Raw genomic sequence first — 23323 nt, forward strand, 5'->3', positions numbered from 1 at the left:
TCACTTGAAAATAATTTAGCAGAGTAATTTTTAAACTTTGTCCAATGTTAATTTTTACTTTAATGGGTATGTAAGATGCTAAATGAAGTTTCCAGTGCTGGAAGATATACCTTGTTCTCAGGAGGTGTCTGTGTTTCACTACCACTAAAGATGGGGAGAGGCTGATTTCCACCACTGCACTCTTTATGATGAAGCTACTCATTACAGAAATATAACACACACACACCTCTCTATTACTGCTAAGTGTGGAAAAATACAGGCATTTCCAGGAGGCAAGGATTTCATAGGCAAGATTAGGTGATCATATTATTGACTAATTTCTGACTTTGAAACTTCCACTTGTATTTGTGTCTTAACTGTGCCTTCAGCAGCTGTGTTATACACACAAGTACATTGAGGGGATGCTGTGATTCTACATCTACTCTCCTTCAGATAGCGTCATGACAACTCTGTATCATGTTGTAGTCTGCTTTAGTTGTTCTCTCCCAATATCTTATATCTCTAGAAGATTTAATTACTGCACCACATTTTTTCAATATTTGTTTCTTCCACAGGGTGGATGCTGTGGGGGTGTCCAGACAGCTCTGTGGAACAGTCTCCAATGGGCTAGTAGGATGAGAAGGTCCAGGGCTAGTTTGGGAAACAAGGAGAAGCATCATCTCCCAAGACGGTAAACCCTACTGAAAAGGTAATTCATGCTGGGATGTTGTTCTGCAGTAAGCTTCTCAGGCTCCAGGGACAGCACGACTGGAATGTCTGGCAGAAGACCAGTAGGGAGTGGGAGCATACACCTTTGGTGCTGTCTGAGTGTTCTTACAATCCCCCTGAAAGTCTTTCAAGAGCTTCTTAAACCACACTGAGTTTCAAGTCCCTTCCCTGTGTGAGGGAGAATTTGGAAATCTTATAGGGGTTTTCTTGTCTTCCTGTGGACCTGTTAGAGAACACAAACCATAAGTTTACAGTAACTTCCCAAGACATTCCTTGTAGAACTTAAAACTCATGAAAGTAGCAGCTTATCAGCCATATGACAATTTAACATGATGAAATGCTGTTTCTCTGAGAGAGTTAATGGCTTTATTTTTAACCATACACCACCTTCTTTGGTTGGTTGTTTCAGTCTGACTTTCCAGGGTTACCTATTGTGTTCGTGGAGACTTTCCTTCTCTCTTGAAGCCTTAACTATGGATGTTTTAGTTGCTGGCATTTCAGAAGTCCAAGAGAATGTGCAAACGAAAGATCTGTCATCCCCCAGCATAACTGTAGTATTTCTGCTTTCATGTTAAAAGGTAGAGTAGATTCATGAAGCACCAGAGCATTAAGTTTCTCTGCTGTCCCAAAAGCTTGTCTAAATGGTGCATTTTTGAGCTCAGTTAACTTTCAGTATGCCCATGCTATGAACACATTTGTTGATCCTCAGCTACAATTGTTTTCTGAACAAAGAGATTTTTGTCCACTCATCCTAAACCAAGCATTTCCCATGATACTTTACGAAGCATCTGACAGACTGACTTGCTGCTTGCATTTGTTGATGTGCCTTAATATATGCAGAGTTTAAGAATATTAACAATTGAAAATCACACTGATGGAAAATAAAATGGGATTTTGATTCAGAAGTTTTCATAAGGATCTATCCCCACATCTTGGGAGATACCAAAAAAGCACAAAGCGACATTTAATTATGAAAGTTTTTTTTTTCTTTGTTCAGGAGAATGGATGTTTTGGCTGATTGAGTACTAGGTTAGGCTCTCAAATGTCTGTGAGAAAGGCCTTCCTTTTTGTTGCTGGTAAGCTCCCTCCAGCTCCCTGAGATTTATTAATTAAAACCATTCAGAGATTGCACTGCTGCAATTCACAAAATGCTTCCATGCTTCACCAGGCTCGGCAGCTGCCAGACTGCACTTAAGTAACATTACTGAGAGTTATATCTTTGTATAACCTGTAGCTGGGATAGACAGTCAAAAGCTCCTTTGTAAAAAATAGAAACCACCTTGTTACCTGGGAGAAGTTATAAATGCATCTGTGACAAAAGAAAGAGCTGATATAGGAGGACAAAAATGTACATAGGTGTTGCCTCCTGCATATTTATACAAATGGTGACAATTTTCAGTGTACAATCTGCTTTTCAAGACTCTTCCACTCAAATTTATTGCTAATAAATTCAACCTGGGTTCTCCAGATCTCACTTGGTTTTAAGAAATGAGTTAATATTTAATTATTTTAATTATTTCTTTTTGTTAATGAGGGTCCAGTAGTCCTTACAAAAAATTTGCACCAATGGGTGTTAGCTAATTTACTCTTAACAAAAGATGAGAGTAGCTTGCTTATTATTGGAATGAGTATGAGATCTAGAGGATCTGACATCAGTCCCAAGCTCTGTTTCAGGTGTCTTCTTGGGTGCATTCTTCTACCTCTAGAATGGGCAGACTTTCAAGAAAGTTCTATAGCATTACTTTTTTTTAATGCTTTTGTGATGATCCATTCTGAAAGAGGGAAAAGATTCTCTGCATGAGTAAGCATGACGCTTATTGACAGACTTTTAACCTAGATTTGAAGCGAGAAAGGTGTAAAATCAGGCTCACTAGAGATAATTTTATGGCATTTACAGTTGGTGATATAGTTGAAATACTCTGGGTAGGGATGAAGAGAAAAGCAAGTAAAGTGGATGTTGTGGGAGTCTACTATCAACCACCCAGCTAGGATGACAACACCAATTAAGTATCCTATAAGGAACTGATAGAGTCCTTTTGTCCTTATGGGTGATTTTAACTTCCAAAATGTCAACTGGGAGTATCACACAGTGGACACAAACAGGTTGAGGAAATTTCTGAAGCACATTGAAGATAACTACTTGTGGCAGGTACTAAGAGAGCCAACTAGATATGGTGCCCTCCTGGATCTGTTGTTGGTAAATAGAGAAGGACTTGTAGGTGAAGTGATGATTGATGGCTGTCTTGGTCACTGTGATCATCAAGTAATTGAATTGTAAATCATTGGCAGTAGGAGAAAATCTGCCAACTAGACTCTGACCTTGGATATGGGGAGAGCGGACTTTGGTCTGTTGAAGGAACCTAGTTAGTAAGGTCCTTGGGGAGTCTGCTTTTGAAAGTATTTGAGTCCATGAATGCTAGTCACTTTTTAAGAGCTACTACTTAAGAGTACTGAAGTTCCAGAGTTTCAGAAGTCAAGCAACAAGGGCAGGAGGATGGCTTGGCTAAGCAGGGATGCTCTTCTAGAACTTAGGCAGAAAAGGAAAGTGTGTGGGCTTTGCAAACAGTGGCAAATGACATATGAGGACTACAGGGACAGTGTTCACCACTGTTCAGAGTTCACAAAGAATCTGGAAGATGGTCTTTGTCATATAGTTTAGTTTTAGGTAGTGCTGCAGAAAGCAAGGAGCTAGACTCGTTGATTCTATGAGTCCTTGACAACTTGAGATATTCTATGACTGTGATTCTATGAATCTACACAGACAACAGTTTGGATTCCAGGCTTTACACTCAGAAAAGTTAAAACTCTTCAGGGCAAATATGGAAAGAAACTGAAATTAGATGACATTGTGTTATCTTCATCTGCAACGTACTAAATAAAGTTTGAACCTCTCCACCCCTACACTAAATGAGAAACAGGAAGCCTAATGGATTGATGTTTCAGTCTCTGATTCACTGCTTAAATTGTGTTTCATGTGAACTATTGTTGGAAATGCCATTTTGACTGAAGGAAGGGAAAGATAAGAATGCTGTTTTAATATAACTTGAAATCTTGATGGTAAAAGGTAATTTATATTTTCAGTAAGAGGCTTTCATCTTCATTGGAGTCTAATGATATTGATCTGATATTGGTGCTAAGTATATATTCTTGAATTCTGACCAGATTCTACTTCTGGTGGGAACTGCAAATGTTTCACATTTTTCCAGCAAATGGAGCTCTTTCTGTGCATTGCCTTGGCTTATCAGTTTACAAGTGGCTGCATTTTGCTGTTCTGTGTGACGAATACTTTTTTTTGGTCTATTTTTAAGATGAATGGTTCTAAATTTTACACTTGTGGCAATTGCTGTATCCTCTTCAAGGATATTTGTAGTAAAGCTATAGTAGTCAATGCTAGGTTTGGGTTTGTTTTCCCTTTTCTAACAGCTAAGAAACCAGTTGTGTTCCATGATTTATGGAAAAGTTCAAACCTTTTGAATTAAGTGAAAGGTAAACAGCTTCAGAATGAATTATGTTCTTAAACATATTGACAATCCTCATTTGAGAATGAGACATGCCCCGGAGTTTAGAACAGTACAGAAGAAATCATATATTCAAATCAAACCAGAAGTTCTTTTCACCTTATAACAATCACCCAGCTATGTTTAGAACATAGTTTGTCTTTGGAATGGCTTTAGATACTGATCTGTGTGTGTTCAACTAGCTCTGCAAAGCTACTACCGTCACAAAGCATGTGCATCTAAAACTATGTAGGCAGTGCCCATTGTTAGCAGGCAAAGGAAGTGCTCAGCTAAGTCATTTTTTTATATTCTTTGTATCTATAAATGAAAACTGGGAAACTACTGTTCATCCTTTTTGATTTGTTTGGTTTTTTTTTTTTTTTCACCAAAAGAACTCTAGGTTTTATCTTAGAAGAAAGAACCTCTAGACAGAGCTAAAGCAAATAACCCTCAAGAGACAAATGGAGACTGGAAAACTTAGCAGCAATTCCTTCAATATTTCACAAAAGACTAAAGACTATGGCATGACAAGAATAGAATTAGATCTCTGAAATGAGCTAAGAAATTAAATATGAAAGAGATGAGTGTCCAGGTAGTCTTCACCCACATTACTCAATGCAATATACATTGTTCTCTCCACAACTGATAAGAGTATATATAATAAATTTAGTATGTTTTGTGGGGAAAGGTGCTGTATTCTTTTTGTCTAAACTTACAGTCTGAAATTCCTCCATTAAAAACTGGTATAAAAGATGTCCCCCTTTATTTTATCAGGATACCAAGGACTCAGTGTCTCAATTTACATTTTTTCATTTCTTCCTCTCTCTAGGGTTAGATATTGTTCATTTGCCACTCTTGTTTTCTGCTGTTACTTCTACATTATTCAATTATTTACCAATTATGCTCCTCTTGATTTCCTGTTTATTTTTTCAAGTTCTATTATGACAGAATACTGGTCATTCAAATACTGAAAGACAACAGTTTGGGTTATTACTCTTTGAGAGACTGAATGTTCAGGTACCTTCCTATGGATGCTCTGCTTCCTGTACTGTTCCAGGATCCTGTCAGGCAATTTTTAACACACTGTTTATTGGAAATTTTGCTTTGACTACAGTAGAATAAAATGTGGTAGAAGAGTTGATCTGAATACCAAATAGTAAAACTGCTTTCTTTAATTCCATTGACATTTTGAGGAGTTGGATTATCTGTTGATTTGGCAACAATTTATAGATAACAGAATTTCAGCTCTAAACTACTTTAAGCCTCCTCTGACAAAAGAAACCATGGTTAAAGGGAGAGTAAAGGAGGGAAAAGAAAATACTCTCAAATACATCAAGCAGATCACTTTTTATTCCTGTAACATTTGTACCTGTTGTAGAAGGTGAGGTCTCTATGAGAAGTTGTTAATATAGCAGAGATAAGTGCATAGCAGTTTCTGGGTGAAAAACTGGTTAGATAGTCAAGTCCAAAGAGTTGTTGCCAATGGAGTTAAATCCAGTTGGTGCCCAGTCACAAGTGGTGCCCCTTAAGGCTCAGTACTGGGACCACTCCTGTTTAACATCTTTATTAATGATCTGGATGAGGGGATAAAGTGCACCCTTAGTAAGTTTTCAGATGACACCAAGCTAGGTGGAAGTGTTGATCTGCTTGAGGGTAGGGAAGGTATACAGAGAGATCTAGATAGGCTGGATGGCTGAGCCAAGGCCAATTCCATGAGTTTCAATAAGGCCAAGTGTGAGGTCCTGCACTTGGGCCACAACAACCCACAGCAGCTACAGGCTTGGACAGGAGTGGCTGGAAAGCTGCCAGGCAGAGAGGGAGCTGGCAGTGTTGATTGACAGCAGCTGAACATGAGCCAGCCATGTACCCAGGGGGCCAAGAAGGCCAACAGCATCCTGGTCTGGATCAGGAACAGTGTTGTCAACAGGAGTAGGGAGGTGATCATTCCCCTCTACTCAGCTTTGGTGAGGCTGCACCTCAAATACTGTATCCAGTTTTGGGCCCTTCTCTGCAAGAAGGACATTGAGGTGCTGGAGAGGATCCAGAGATGGGCTACCAAGTTAGGAAAGAATTTGGAGCACATCTCATATGAGGAACAGCTGAGGGATCTGGGGCTGTTTAGCCTGGAGAAAAGAAGGCTCAGGGAAGACCTTCTTGCTCTCTACAACTGCCTGAAAGGAAGCTGTAGCTATGCAGGGATCAGTCTGTTCTCCCTAGTAACAAACAATAGAACACGAGGAAATGGGCTCAAGTCGCACCAGGGGAGGTTCAGGCTGGATATAAGGAAGAATTTCTTTACTGAAAGGATTGTCAGGCATTGGAATGGCTACCCAGGAAGGTGCTGCAGTCACTGTCCCAGGGAGTGTTTAAGAGATGAGTGGGTGTTGCATTTAGTGAAATGGTTTAGTGGTTGTTAGGGCTGGGACGATGGCTGGAGTGGATGATCTTTAAGGTCTCTTCCAGATGAAATGATTCTATGATTCTGTTTATATTCAAGGTCTGATGTAATATTTATCCCAAAGATACTGAAATCTAACAAGGACTGTAATAAGGACTAAAACCTAACAAGATTACCAAATGAACAACTTGGATTAGACAATATGATTATTTAAAAAAAAGGCAAGTAAAAACAACCTACATACCCAAGGTCTCTGACTGCAGCTAGAACTCTCCTGGGTGTTTAAACCCATATCAAAGTAGCTGGAGATGGAAATTATTCTTGTGAAGCCTCACGAAGTGGGGGGAGGAGGTGGAATTCATTAGTATGTGTCCTTTGAGCAGGAGCACCTTGAAAGAAATTTACATGAGGGATGTGAATGAAACGTGGTTGTAAGCATAGATGAGACCAATATTTGATGGGGTTTGTTTGGGTTTTATTTTTTGCTTGCAATGCTCTGTTTGTTCACACTGTTTAAAACCTTTAGCTTGGGTTTTGGTAGGGATAGCTTGCTTTATTTTTAAGCCTGCCTTGTGTTGGGGAGCAAGCTGCATCACAGTGAAAAGCAGTAGGGCCGTCTACATTACTAGAGATAAAAAGCCAGAAGAATATGTATGCAGGTAGTGGAAAAGGAGCTGCACCTTGAGACACAGGTGCTGAGAGTGTTTCCTCCTGCTCTGTTAAGCATCAGCCTGGGGGCTGCGGCTGCCAAATATCAGCCTTTGGGAAGGAATTCCCTCTGGCAGAACAATCCTCTGTTCTTCCTGCTTGGAAGCAGATGGCAGAGTCAGTCCACATCACCAGGCAGACCTGGATATCCTGTGTCTCTTTAGGCTGAAGATTACTTTAATCCAGTAAGTCGTTGTTCATTTCAGGCATAAAGATATTTGAACTTAAAGTAATGTAAAAATTATTTTGGAGGTAATCCCTACATTTCTTCTGTGAAGCAAGTGAGCAGTACAGACAAGGGCTGATTTTATGCAACATAAACCATAGCAGCTAACGTAAGTGAACTACAGCTAAACTATGACCATATTTCTAATATATTAAAGCATTATTTGATATTGGCCAAGCATATTGTCATTATATTATTTCTGATATTTATATATATTAAAAAATATATATTCTGATTTTATTTCTCTTTTCTAACATTATTATGGCAGTGCCTATGACACTTTATATGAAGAGTTGTATGAGCACAGAATAAAAGAGCTCTGCATCATTCAGGTGCTGCAATAAGGGAAGCCATATCTTTATTTAGTCCTCTTGATTTGTAGCTCTGAGTTTTGTTTTCAGGTTTTTTTCATTTTGTAGTTTTTTTTTACCAGACTGATCACAAGAATATTTGACCATTTCACGGTCATTAACTCCTTTAGATATATAAAGTAACAGGAGATGCCTCTCTGAACACGGTGAGCCTCATAATGAAAACCACGGCACACTAGCTAATGTGTTAAATAACCAAACAGCACAAAAGTGCTCAACTTCTCTGAATACTGCGCTCAGAAGTGGGTTTCTTTTTCAAGATTTCATGTTTATCTTTGCAAGTCCCATTGTTTCGTCATTACTCCAATTTTACAAAGAAGCTGAGGCAAAGAGATTAAGCATTAGGAAGGTTAAGAGTCAGAACCTACTTCCTACCATCTGATCTGGAAATCTGAGCTTTTTTTTCCAACTAGAAAGCAGCACTTGGTCTATTCAAATCCATTAGCACATATCTCTATAATTCTTTATGGAGCCAAGATACAATTGAAAATCATCCTAACATGTCTAAACAGAGAAAAGCTGCTTTACTCACGAAAAATAAACACAGAGAGATAGTGATGGCCCTCTCTTTAGTTCTGTACACTTTCCTAAAGATAATGTAACCCTTTTAATAGCAAGGGGTTAATAGCTGAACTAGATCATACTGATATTTTGCATGAATATCCCTATTTAATTTTACTAGGAATATTCAAGCTTTGGCACCACACAGTCTGTAGGTTTTGAGTTGTAAGCAACAGATCTTCCTATTTCTCCTGTCCAGGACTCCTCTGGGTGTATACTAAGCGTTGCAACTTACCCAATAATACGTAATGTTAGCAAATATCCACTAGTGACAGGTCCAAGAGCCGTCATAGTCATTTCCTTTACTGTGACTAAAAGTTTAAATTAAAATTGCCAGCATGAAGAAATGTTCTTTTAGTACCACTGGATTGATGGTCATTTAAACGTGAAGTTTCAAAAAGTAAAAAAGCATTGTGGTGCAGAAATAAAAAAAAGTGAAAACATGAGGCTCACACACCAAATTGGATTGATCTGTATCAGCAACAACAAATTCAAGCTGCAGATAACCTCTGTGCATCCTGAGTAATTGTAAAGTGAAATCAATGATTATTCCCTTGCTTAAATAAAAATTCTAGTTATTATGATTAGCAGTGAAAAAGTAGAAAGTGAGTGCTGGGTTTAGGCATTTGAGTCAAAGTGGTGACACCATTGCTTTATCTGTCCTGCTCTACTATGTCAGAGGCAGGTGATGCAATGCTAGCTAGAGAACCTTTTGAATATTAATCCAAGGTCAAATAATAGCTTGCACCTTTCTTTAAGTCGATTTTTGGGAAATTTGGCTTCCACACTATTATGTTCTGTAATATTTCACGACTTTTTTTCCTTCTAATGGTTCTGCTTCAGACAGAATGCCATCAGAGATGTTTTTGTCAAACAACCTTTCCGCTGGCGGGGTAAACAGGCTGATAAGATTCACATAACAGCTGAAGATTGCTAAGGAAGTCAGAGTAAATCAGATGTACAGCTATTTACATTAGTCGTAATTTTTCCCTTTTTATTTCCTATTTCTGTTTGTTTAAAACCACAGTATGAGTAATGTTTTAGAAGGTGAAAAAGTCTATCTCATTTTTCATGGGATTTAATCTGATGTGTGGAAATGTAAACCTAATCTTCTGTTTAGGAGTGCTTTGCTTGAACTTACTGGTATGCATTTTCAGTTCCAGTTAACTGAATGCATTCTTCGTCTTCCTGCATTTATGGATATGGTGAAGGAAGAATATTAGATGTTACTTATCTTACTTGCCAACATCTCTGATTTTCCTGAGCAAAGTGTGAACAAAGATGTTCTTGTAGGAGACTCTAATGTGGCATTTGGTGAGAATTTCAGAATTAAAACTGTAAGCTATGCTGTGTGTAGGATACAACAGGGAGTCTTTGTTCCATCATGCTTAGTCTTTAGACTTCCTAAAAGAAACAATATCATATTCTAGATTGTCATAGGGGATCATACTATCCATTCCTTTATTTTCAAACTAAACGTGTAAAAAATGTTGACACAGATATCTATAATAGACGAATCTGTGAAAACTAAATTATTGATCATCCAGGTGAGAAAAATTTATTAACATACTTGCAATGAAGGTAATAACCTCCATTTTTTGTGTCAAAATCAGATTTCAGTGTGATCTTTCAGTTACTTTTTACTCCTTATCTTCTGAGCCATCGTGGAAAAAGATGAATAGGAAAAACATTTTCTAAAAACAAAACACTTTTGGAACTATAACCTGATCTGAAACCTCATATTTCTGATGGAAAGACATGCTCTGACTTTGGAGAGGGCTGTTGGAGCTTTGTTTTAGTAGTGGGTTTCCTGTCCATTCAGCTACATGAAGGTATATAGGTATATATATACATTAATTTTAATTTCTCCTATTTTTACACTAGCTTGGACAGAAAATTCTGTAGAGTTGATTAAATTTTGTGTATGTAAGTGTTTTGATGATTCATACATTACTACAGATGAAACGTAAACTCCAGAAGTGTTGGAAAGTACTGAAATGAAGGAGAGGAAGGACTGAATTAGAAGGCAGGAGAGCTATTTGTTGGCTATAATAGTTAAAGTTTGTGAGGAGTTTAAGAGTTCAGTGACTTCAATTCAGAGGGAGGTTGCAGAGCCATTGATGTATTGTGCTCAGAATCATGCCTGCCACACTGTTATACAAAGGCTGTAATGGTTATCTCTACTGTCTTACAGAGGACAAATCCAATCTTATTGTTACATATGATGTTCTCCACTTGAAGAGACTCTGTACTCCCTAGCATGCCTCTGAATTTAGTGCATGTAAGAAATTACGTTGAACAGAGCATGTAGACAACCGTGTCCACCCTTGTTCTTTTCTATATATACCTGAATTGATTACAATGAGCATTGAAATGAGACTAAATTTGTGAGAGTTGTGGAGCTTATCAGTGGTAAATGACTTTAGAACAACTTAGCTTTTGATTTTAATCATATTTTAGTCACATTTTGTATGATTTTTTCTGTGTTACCCCTATGCCAATTGTAAGAAAAGTGTGCACTGCAATCCATTAACACCTCTACTTTTTACTTTCTTCTTCCTCACTGAAGTAGAATTTTGCTCTACTTCTTCACCTCTTCCTTTTTTCCTCTTCAAAATGAATGTAGTTCATATGTAGCAACTGCTACGGTAGAAATGTATTCCCAGTAAAATGTAGGAGGGAGAGAATGGTTATACAGTGTACATCTACAGAAATGTTGTGATTCTGTCTTCTAGTTCACGGTTGTTGTTTGAGTCATTCCTTCCCTTATATTTACCATCCATTGAGACCTTTCCTCATGCATTGCACAGGAGGACTTAAAAAAGAAATTGCAGACTAAGAAAGTCTGGGATTTTTTTGAATGCTTGTCTTTCACAGCTGAAAGAACCTACTTTTTTAATATAACACGTTTCAGATGTAATAGATATACCTCTTTTCCCCCTCTATTATTAGGAAGTTTAAACTCTTGTCAGTGAGTACTCAGAACTCTCAGTAAAAACAGTTGGAGATCTGTTTGTGGAGAGCAAGCAGACTGTTGAGTTCAGCAGACCATCTGAGAAGAGATAGTGCTTCCCTAGACCTTTTTTCTTTCCTCTGGTAGTAGATAGTATAAAGAGTAGAGACATTAAGGAATAAATACCCCAGATGTCCTTACTTATGCTGCCATTTGCATATTTTACACTCTTCCAGTTGCTCTCTGAAAGAATCAAGTATGCATTTATAACAAGACTTCTGTTTGGCTTTGGTTTAACTTGTTTTGTTTATATAGAAGAATTTATAATATATTGTAAAGAAGAATTTATTAACTTTCCATTTTTTTCCTCTCTCAACTCTGAAGAGACATTTTTGGTCTCCTTTGATGGACTCTCACTCTCTTCCCTTTGCATTTAATCAATGCTTCTGTATTCTCTTCATCTTACAGTTCTGTCCTTGCAAGCTTCAATTTGGTTCTGCTAAAGGCCTCATGGAAAACATTGAAAACCATTCTTCTGGGAAACAATTCAGCCAGCATCTCATTGATTTAATTTGCATCAAATCATGATTTTTTTGTTTCTCTTGTTGCTGACTCACCCTGTCCTCTACCCCAGATATATACAGTGGTTTCCTGACACCCTCCGTCGTTCTCTCTTCCAAATTGGTGTTCTAGTTAGTAATTACTCCTTATCCTTGTCTCCTTTAGCTCTATTCCCACTCTGTCTTGAGGCAATGATTCAGTTGCTCATTCTGCTTGATTCTGTCCCTGATTTTGCCCCTATGACTGTTTATGGGGTTGCATGATGAAACAGAAACAGATTACTGATCTATTTTTAAAATATAACATCTTTACAGGGAGTTTTGTTATTAACCTGGGATTTACAGTGTGGTTCCCAGGAGATCTGTGCAGTGAGTAGGATTATACCAGCCCAACTGAAGGCGTGTTCAGGGGAAGGAAACGTGGCCAGGGATTGAGGAGACAGGGCCTTCCAAAGAAAGATGCAGTTGCCAAGAGAAAGGGCTTTGGAACAATGGTCTATTTTCCTTGTTCAATGAATATATTTAGCTGACTTTCCAAAAGTTAAAGGCCCTTTCATCTCATCTGTTTTTGAGTGAACTCCACCGATCAGTATTAACCAGTCCCTCCAGGACAAGAGAGTGAAAAACAACTGTGCTTATTGACTTCCTCATTTTGAAGGAGCTGAACTGTTTCAACCAATTAAATGTAATTTGAAGTTTTCTGGGATGTGTAAAAATTGAAGTAAGTAATAATAGTCCCTCTTATTTCCCAGGCCTGCAGGGATTGACCTGTTGCTCACTGACAGCTCTCTTTATTAACCCCTATGTGACCTCCAAGGGATTTATGACTGACAATTAAAGAAAACAGTACTAATCTAGTGCCCTTCATGGTCTCAGATGCCACCTTTTTGTGAATAAAATGCATCACATCCTCTTCTCTCATGACTCTTCTCTTTTGGAACACCATCATTCTTAGGAGAAATGCAGCATGCAGTATTGGTGTTACTAGGAGATTAATGGCAGGAATGTGAAGCCATGCATAAATCTTGTTAAGCAGTTCAAGTTAATTAAGCAAAAGAAAGGAGTATATGGAAGCCCAGATGTGAGGTCAGAGTGGGTAGAACCTCAAGCCCAAGGGATGACAAGGAATGACAAAGATACACCTTCTTACCTGATATTTGCTCTTGGGTGGTCTTTGCAGTCTGTTTTACTGATAGAGATATGTGTTTTATAAAATTATGCCAAACTAATGTTGCTATAGGAGGTGCTGGCTCCTGTCCCACTGTAGGCATTGTGACTTGTCAGAGTGCTGTTTTTTTGGTGGGGATGATGCAAGGTGTAGAAAATAAATTGTTGGGCTGCCTTTCCAATGTAGAGTTTGTAATCCTATTACAAGAGGTGAATATTCTCCCCTATCAGTATGAGGGTAGGGTTGCAATTTCTCCTCTTAGCATTTTAATGGGTTTTACTGCTGTTACTTACACTGACCAGCCATAGCAAAGTTTTCTTCCCTTCTCTTGCCTTGCAGTCATACAGAGACAGATTTTCTGTCTTCTAATAATTTTGCACATCACTAACAGAATGTCATTGGTCCACACTTTGGGCCTCTGTTCTTTTTTAATGCTTTGCTAATCTACCTCAGTGCAGTAGCAACACATCAGTAGTGACTGTTAGCTTCGATGCTGTGTTTTTTGTTGCTAGCACAATACATCTGGTGTCATAGAGGCTTTTTGTCTTTTGTCTGTCTCCCTTGATGGTGCCATGCTTTTGGCTGTTTAATGGTTACCTTCCTATTGAACTCCACAGGGGAATATATCCCCAAACACTTCTGTAACCACATCTAGAGAAATCTGAGAGCTCTTCTCCCCATGTTCCCAGCAGGAGCTTCCTGCTTGTTTTTTATGTTTCAACTACCACACACACAGACTTAGGTCTGACTCTTTTGGTAAAAGCTAACCTAATGAGCTATCACAGAGAGCAACTAATGGCAGTGCAGCCTCGTCCCCTTTCCCTATATAATGTTTCTTATCTACCTAAGAAGTCTTTCTACGCAGTGTGATTCATTTTGCTAATCTCAGACTTTTAAATTAATCATTAATTACTACTTTTGGCTGTTACTTGGAGAATTCAAAATCTACTTGGCCTTGTGCTGTCTATGCATTTTTACGTCAATGCCATAAGTTATAAGTTGGTAAACAACTGAAAGTTTGCCTCACACACAGGTTAATCTGTAGAGTACTATTGGTCTGAGGAAAAGCTGCTTCATCTCATTAAAATTGCCTTGTTTCCCGAGACATCACATATTTGGAGAACAGTGGGTCAAACCCACCATGCGGTGCAGACGTAAAATGAATGCTTAAATTCTTTCTTGGCATCTCTCTGGAGCTGATCCGAAACTGGCTTCATGTCAAATGTTCTTGCTTTTGTTGCTTACTGCAGTAAATTATTCCAATCAGACATTCCAAGCTGTTTCCAGTGCCATAAGACATCCCTCAATATCAGTGTAGGCTTGGTATCATTAAATAAAATTAGGTATATCCACTGATTTTTTTCTTTCAAGTTAGTAGCAAGGTAAAATGTAATAATTACATAATGTGACTGTGGTTTGATATGAGCCATTAAATCGTTGGTTCATTCATACAGTATTTGTCTTCACCTTTCTGGAGAATAGGAGGGATTTTTCCTCTCTTATGTTTTACTTCCCGATTTCTGTCAGTCTGTTTAACTACATAATGTATTCACATAACAAATGAATTTGGCAATTAATTTCTGCTATTACAGTCCATATGAGTAGAAGGTTTTCAGATAGAGCTTTGAGAGTACAGGAGAAAACGCCAAGAAAATCAGATAGAAAGATTAAACCAAAGTCAGCTCCTGCAGGGCATTGTACCACTCCAACTCATCCCTCATCTTTGGGCAACAGTTCATGTGCAATTGTATTAAATAATTTTTATGAGCGTCAGAGCATTCACAGAAACTCCATTGTACCACTTGAAGTATTAAGAACACTGACACTGTGTCTAAGTGTTATGTTCAGTTTCAAGTTACAAGGCTTCTGGGTGATCAGTGCTTTCTTAAGTTCAGAGCTCTAGTTTAGTGCTACATTCCGTAATGTTTTGTGTCTGAAGACAACAGATATTTGGCAAAATATAAATGTAAGAGGAAAAATATTCTGTATTTTGAAACCAAGGCTGTAGAAAATTATTTTGTAAGAGTCTTACCATGTGCATTTCATTCTCACTTGTCATAGTCTCTGTTCCATTCTGAGCTCACAAGACATCTGAACATGTACTTAGTTGACAGGTTAATCAGTTGTGCTGCTTTAATCATGACTCTCAAATGCAAAGAGGTGGCCATGAGGGTGCTAGGTTCTCTAAGAAAAATTATGAGAAGATAGGTAGTAATGTAAAAAATACTGTGGTTTACCTTTTCTTTTTGTAAGAAAAAAGAAAAACCGGTATGGAGACTGCTTGATTTGGTTGTGGTGGCATAACAGTAGCTTGCTTTAATGTGTGTCTTCAGAAAATGTAGAGTCCTGAAGAGGAACTGTGAAGATGGTGACCAGGCTTATAAGGAGAGTAAGCAGCAAGTGATCAATGGTGACTATCCAGAAATTAATAGAATGGGAAAGACTGCACGTAGAAGAGAACAAGATAAGGATCTACATTTTTTCTTAAAGAGCTCTCTGATAATCTAGATTTAGACATTCAACATTTAAAAGTTTTTGCTTCTTGCTTTTAAGTGATGTATGCGGTGTGGGAGATGCAATTACATAGCTGTGAACAGAGCTACAGCAAAACTATATGCAGTGGGCACATATTTGAAATGAGAGTGGCACATACAGGAAGCCTGACAAATTGTGAAAGTTGGAACTATCGCTTCTTGAATGATATTCCAGGAATTAGGTTAAAAACACCCAGAGCTAATCCTAATGAAACATGGCCTCTCCACTGTGCCAAACTACTATATACTGAATCTGACTGGCTCCTGCACTGGTGACATTTTCTAAGCCAATTTAATGGATTCCAGCACTTGCCTGGGCAGCTGTTGAAGCCTCCCATTGATTGCAACCTATGTCATCTTTTCATCTACCTGTTTTGCATTTCAATTATCATCACCACCTCGTTTTGCCTCTTCTGATCAAATGGGTATCTAGCAGATGTCTGCTATCAAAATGATACAAATATTGCATGTAATTTCCTGTAATGATTCTGTGCCACCTCCAGTTCACGTTAGGCTTTTGTCTTCGTTAATAACTAAATCACACTTCACAGATAAAACTTGGTATTTACTCTCCACGTTTTCCAGGCTCAGTCAGCTCATTGCTACTCACTGAGTTTTGATTCCTTACTGCACTTTCATTTAAATCTGTGATGGTCAAAATCCTTCCTTCGAGCATAGAACATACATTTTTCTTTATTTTGTTCTTCATAGAAGAATGTTGAATTCTCAGCCACTAGATTTCAAGAGAACTAAGGTGCCTCAAGTTTTTCTTTTACCACAGTTCTATGTTATACACTCTTGGATATGTCACTTGAGCTGTCCATGCCTAACTTTAATAGTCTTTAAAATGAATGCTATAATACTTAATTCATTTGGTTATTGTGATGTAATTAATGAATGCTTTGAAAAATCCTTTGAAGTTCTCACTTGTAAGGTGCTTTATAAATATGCAATAGACATAGCAATAGATTAATTTTGTTTCCTAGGTTTCAGGCCAATATCATATAGATTTGGGGCTTCTATTTTGTTTTCCTTTCATATACTGCTTCATTTTGTGAGTCATAACTCTGTTATTTCACATCTTAGTAGTACCTCTAAGTATCAATTGTTTCTTTTGCATACCTGTATCAAAGAGAATGTTAGAAGATTCATTATTCCATATGAACCACTGAAGTCCTTAATTACAAAATAAGCCTCTGGAAAAATGTGGATTTTCCTTTCAATCTTGTCTGCTGATCATACAATGAAAATACACTGTTTACAGGCAAGACATTTCCTGGAGTGGGAGTCTTAAATGGGACAAAAACGTGTGGAGTATTATTGATACTTTTTGGTGACATTGACTATTTCAAGGAGGACACCAAAATCTCAGCTTACTTTTAGACCTCAGTTTCATGTTTCTTGATGGGGAGTAAAAACCCCATACCATCCAAGTGCTATATGTGTGTTATTGTCTCTGAAACAAAACTAAATCTAGGGAAACCTAAATTCAAAGTGCAGAATAGAAAATTGTGACAGGAAGTACTGAATAATATTTAAATCCAGATGTAATTGTAAATCGTCCTTCTTCTGCTGAATCTTATAGCTTACTTAAATATTGTAAGTAAAGAACTCTTAGAGTAGTAGAATACCTTGGGTTGATTGGGACCTTTATCTTGTTTTCTTGCATTTACAGTGTTTCCCATTCTATTCACTTCTCTTCCTATACTAAAATCTACTCCAGTTTTGTACGTAGGAAGAATTTATCCTACAATGTAAGTAAATCTCATATAAAACGTGGCTCTATAAAGTGATTGTAAGATCAGGACCAGAAGTTGCATCATCCTCCTGTATTATAGCAAAATACTCCATTTAATTTGCATCTTATTTAATATTTTTGGTTTACCTTGATTTCAGATTATTCCATTAGTAAGATCATGAGAATGAAGTAGGCCAATTTAACAGCTCAAGTGACTTTGCAGAAAATTGCACAAGTTATTTGCATCATCCACAAATTGCCTGGCACTGTTACATCTAGTGTAAGACGACTAACTTTATTAAGACTGAAATATCAGCTGTAGGAGGGGCAGCCAGCTGAGGCTATAGTTCTCTACTCAACTGTTGCTTAATTCTTTCTATTTATCAGTCAAGAAAGGATTGCTCCATAATTAAAGAATGTTTCCTTATCTTTACAAATGTAGACATCACCAATTGCTATGAGTTTATGAGACTAAAAGAGCAAAAGAGGCAGAAAGTTTTTAATATGCCTGAGAGCAATATTAGACTGATTTGAGATTAGGGAATAAAAGGGGGGAAATATTAATAAACTGACAGAGAATAACACTTGTAATACTATAGTAAGAATTACTCTGTATATCTTTCATACTCCTTTACAAACATTGGAAACACGGTGTTTGCAAACTTTAATTAAATCCTCTCTTCTCCACTGAGAGTTAATGTTTTTTAACCCTACTGTAATGAAAAGCTGTGTAATAGTGTCTTTCATAGAATTAGAGACTGTCTCCTAATCTTGGAAATGGAAAAAAAAAACACACACAACTTTTTTTCTGTATTTATATTTAACTTATAGTAGTACCCCAGGCCTTTTAATATTTTCTTATATAACTGTATTAATCACTGAGATCTAATAATTAGATCTATCTATCTATCTCATTAGATCTATCATTATCTAATTATGAAGTCATGAGGTCTAAAATTTATGAAACATTTCATAAAAGATGAGAAGAAACTCTCAAATCTTAACTTTTTATCCTTTAGTTATATAGTATGCATTCACAAATGACTGCTTGGAAGTGCAATACAGGTTTATAGTATGAATACCTTTTTTTGATATGAGGTTCACACCATAGTTTCACATAGAATCATAGAATCATAGAATGGTAGGGGTTGGAAGGGACCTTTAGAGATCATCTAGTCCAACCCGCCTGTTTGTTGAAAAAAAAATACATGATATTACAGTTTTGAATGTTTTCCTCAATTTCCTGAAATTTGAGAAGCAAACAATGACAAAATAAATGAGATCACTTTGATTTTGTTTAAAACGTGTCGAGGCTCTGGTTTCTCAAGGGGCTGATATGACAGTATCTGCAATGGGTGGCAATGACTGGGTGCAGGCATCAGAGACCCGTTTGAAAATCCCGGTCTTGGTTAATTCTGTGAAAACCTCCAAGCATCAAGAGACATGAGATCTAGTGTAGCCTGAACCTTGATCTTTTACATTTCTGTTTTTAATAGCTCTATATTAAGCACAATTACTGTACAAAGGACTTTTTAAAATGCAAAAATACTGTTGAAGAGGTAATAGATATTTTATAAACAGAGAGCATGAGGAAATGCCATACAAGTGGCAGTTTAATTCTAAAGCCTTTTTGCCCTTTTTTTTTTATTATTCTCTGTAGTTAAATATTAATAGAGTCAGTGCCACTTAAGCAAAGTCATTCGTATCATCTCACCAGCCTACAAGGAATTAAGGAAGGATGAACTTCAGCTCTTTAAGTGAGCAGGAGATAACAATGCAGCATGACACAGAAATGATTAAATTTGCCAGCAGTGTTTGTGCAATGCTTGCTAATTTACAAGGGCATTTTCAAGCAATTCAGAGGCTAGGATTCCTTGGGGGCAGTTCTCTTGGGCACTGAAACTGAATCAACGTCTAAATGGTTTTACTTTTGGAGTGGTTTAAGAAAAATCATAAGTAAATAGATGTTTTTATAATTAATACAGTAACTGCAAATCTTGCAAGGATCATTTGCTTTTCGAAAGGAGAGAAAATAATGTTCTCATTTGGCTGGGCATCCTGCACTGTGTTTGTTCGAACTGAGAAGAAATGTAAAATGCAGATTGCAGGATTAAGAGAATACCAATTACTCACTGATCTGGATGAAACCACTCCTTCTTTAGTAGACAGTGCATCTGTTGTGAAGGAAATAAAGTGAGCTAGAAGTCAGGGATCTGAATTCTTCTCTCTGCCCTGCTACTGATGTGTCTGTGCCAAGGCATGCCACCTTTCCGTACTTTGGTTCCCTTCCAGCTACAAACACAAAAGGCAATGACCACTTTCAAAAGGACGTCCTGGTACTTAATTTCCAAGACACAAGGAGTTATTTCCACTCTATACATTGTATTTCCAATCTACAGGAAATCCTTCTCTTTTTTTTCTTTTTTTCTTTTTTCTTTTTCACTTCATAACATGCCCACTACAGTTTAAAAGACAACTGTTAATGTTTTGCTGCAGTGCCAGCATTTCATTAGAAGAGCATAAGGGAGATTGTTTTGCTCCCGTATTTGTACTCTTTCTCTGTATTTATGAAGAAGGACAGACTGCTAGATATTTGCTACGTTGATGCAATAAAGATCTACGGTCACTTGATTGATGTAAAATCTAATAAATCGGGAATTTTGGGGCTGGATGTCTCTTTTCGTGACAGGAAGGAAGGTGAGATTCTAACGTGAAATTCTAAAGGTGTGGAGTAGGTGCAAGAGACAAGTGTTCTTTTCCTGCTGCTTTGATTTCCTACATGTTTTTGAAAGTCTAGCCAAAGCTGAATCAAAAAATCCTTTTTAATTTTTGTGGCCAATGATATATTTGACAAAGTGTTGGCTTCACTAAAGTTACTCAGGCTTCATCATTGTTTGTTTGTGTGTGCTTATAAATATATACATGTGTGTGTGTGTCTATACTCTGTATTTTCATTAAAACTTTCTCACTCTACATAATATGCTAAGACCATATTTACAGAGTACTCAAAGATTTAAATACCTCTGTCTTCCAAAAACTCTGAAGGGAAAGACATGAAATGCAATTCTAAAAATTTCTAGGGAGATGGAACCCCCCAAATGGCAATCCCTTGTCATCAAATTGAGGGGAAAGTGTATTTGTCTCAAGCTTCTTTCTAATGAGCTCTTTTCAGCATTGCTTGACATTGAAGTTGGCAGTTGCCTGAAGATGCACATTGGTGAAAACAGAAAAAACAGTGATGCCTCCCTTGTCTCAATTATCCATAGCAAAACATTAGAAAGTGAAGCCATGGATCTTTGCTAAGCATTTGAAGGACTAATTCTTGACTCTTAGTGTTGCTGCTGTTGCATGTTGTACCGTGCCCTTCCAATTCCTTGAATTTTCCTTTACTGCCCTAGCTGTACACTAAAGAAAAATTCTCACAGGGTCTTTTGGCTGAAACTGGTTAAGGCCCCTCAGCTTCTGCCAGTCTCAACACTTTAGAGCTTTATAGATTTACAAGATTAAGCTCCTTCCCCAAATCTCTGTCCTTGGCTTCATCCAGTAGATTACAAAATTGCTGGCTGTGCTAAACTTTTGGAACAACAGGCAACTTCTGTCTCTGAACTAATACTCCTTTTTGATAGGCTTATATTACCTAGAGAAAAGCTGCAAGGATTTTTTGAAGTCTTTTTTTACACATACATGTTAAGATATATTTTATTTTTATTTTTTTAACTTTAGCCAAAGTCATTCTGTTCATTTCCTTGTAAAAATAACTCAAAAATAAAGAACTGAGAGGACCACTGGGAACTAAGTAGAACTGATGAATAATAGTCTGCTGCTTCTGAAAACTGTAAGGCAGATAGGAAATTTCTATGATAACATAACTGGAATTTCGTATTTCGGTTCATATACCTCTACACATGTATATTATTGTACATGCATGCTTTCTTCCTGATGTACACGTGAACTTTCCATGGACATTTTTTTGTTGAATGCCTAAATGTTTTCAGTTAAAGGAGTTCTGTTATGTTTCCTGTTGCTGTGACAGCCTTTGGAGCATATGGAGTTACACTGAATTTAACAGGGGACTCAGATCCAGTGGCTAGATATTCCCAGAGTGGTGGAGATTCAAATCAGAGTTTGTTGGTCATGTTGAAGGAGCTGGTAATAAACATATTGAACTAATCTCAGATGGAAGTTAGTTTAAAACCAGATGATGCTTCTCATAAGAAACAATTACCATATTTGAGAGCATTATTAAAGGTAGAGTCTCTGAGGTCTGGCTTGACTGTAAATTATGTGTACAAACATAGGCTTTTACTTTTGTCTTCTTTCCTATTCTTACCTCTGATTTTTTATGCATTGAAGTGAATTTCTTTAGATCTTTACTTTGCAACCTACTTTTATTAAGTTTGCATTTATAAAACTGTATTATCTATTTCAGTTTTCATTTTAAGAGGCACAGTGTGAGATACATCCTACTCTGAGTTATAGAAATGCTTCCATATTAACTATTACTGGAGATGTCTGCTGTGCCCAGGCAGAAGATATTCCTATATATTGGAGGTTATTGGTATGTATCTTTCATAGTAAATTAGGAATTTGAAAACACTCAACCAGTTAGTAGCTCTATGGTGACCTGTGTGTGAACAGCATTAGTAGGTAATTTCTTCCATTTTGTAGACATCACTCTGTAAAATAAAGGAGAAACTGTACTGGGCTCCAGGGCAATCTACACTGTGACAATGTACAGTTGGTCACTAACCAGGAATGACACCAGGCAGAGCCATGCCTTAGAGTTTTTATCCACATCATTAAACAACTGGAGTTTTGCCCACAACTTAGAGCAGAAGACTGATGCCACTGACTTTGGGTTTTAGTTGTGTCCCTGATTTATTGCATCACATTAAACAAGTCATGCTGCATCTGTCCTCACTTTTAAGGTCACTTTTAGGGTAGGATTCTTTCAGCATTACCATCAGGACTTGGACTTCCAGGTGTTACTGCAATATATGTAATAACTGTAATAAGAAATAATGTACTTCACCTTTGTGTAAGAAACATCTGAGTGCAAGGTATATATTAACCATGATTGAAGAGATTAGTCTTGAATTGATAAGACCAACCTGTTATTGTTCAGATAGACCTAAGCATATATTACCTTTGGCTTCAACCCATGTTATCATTCATAGATTGCTAAAACTATTCCCATATGACAGAGTCACTTTTTTTGTCTTATTGTTTGAGTATGGAAGGAATTCTCCTCCTGTGAGGAATATAGTGGCTTTACTCCGATGTTCTTTCCTTTATAGATGTGTCATAGACATATGTAGAGAGACTAATCAGCTGCTTGTTTGTATGTTCCAAATGGGGATAGACTTTCATGACAAAGAAAATGCTACTGGCATTAGTGTTGAGAGAGCAGTTTTGTATATACTTGTTGCAGGTCATTGGTTTTAAACAATAGAAACGGAGTGGAGGGGGGTAGACAGGTGGCGGGAGGGTGGTTATTGAACACTCCAGTGTTCAATAACCAGATCTGTGTGTCGGACTGTGAAGTCATGAAGACCATTCTCTTAGAGAATTTAGCCCAGATTTTACACTAATCTCATATGTGCCGAGTCAAAATCGTAAGAGCTAAGCTTGACGATAGCAATCTTGTGAAACAGAGCATACTGGCTGAGATGCAGGCACTCCTAAATCATGGTCTACGTGTTCAGGGAAATGTAAGATACACAGACAGTTCTCTCTCTGCAGAGACCCTTTGAAAACCTTGGCTTTAATGTAATTAAGCAAGACAATGAGCTCCAATCGCCTTGATGGTTTGAGTCTCATGCACCTAGCTGACAGTTTCACTGTATTTTTGCATTCTGTCTCTACTTTGATTAGGCACAGATACATTTAATTAGCAGGTTG

The 23323-nt window shown here is 37.5% G+C and overlaps 1 protein-coding gene across 1 annotated transcript in view; it reads left to right on the forward strand.

Annotated features, from left to right (window-relative positions):
* The first annotated feature begins 560 nt into the window (after nt 1-560).
* The window catches only part of LRRC4C (leucine rich repeat containing 4C), a 54238-nt gene continuing 31475 nt past the window's right edge, over nt 561-23323 (forward strand). The window contains exon 1 of the mRNA XM_061998305.1: nt 561-688. The gene's annotated coding sequence lies outside the window, so the exon portion shown is untranslated. The remainder of the gene's footprint in view (nt 689-23323) is intronic.

The sequence above is a fragment of the Colius striatus genome, chromosome 6 (genome assembly GCF_028858725.1).
Source record: "Colius striatus isolate bColStr4 chromosome 6, bColStr4.1.hap1, whole genome shotgun sequence".
Classification (NCBI taxonomy): domain Eukaryota; kingdom Metazoa; phylum Chordata; class Aves; order Coliiformes; family Coliidae; genus Colius; species Colius striatus.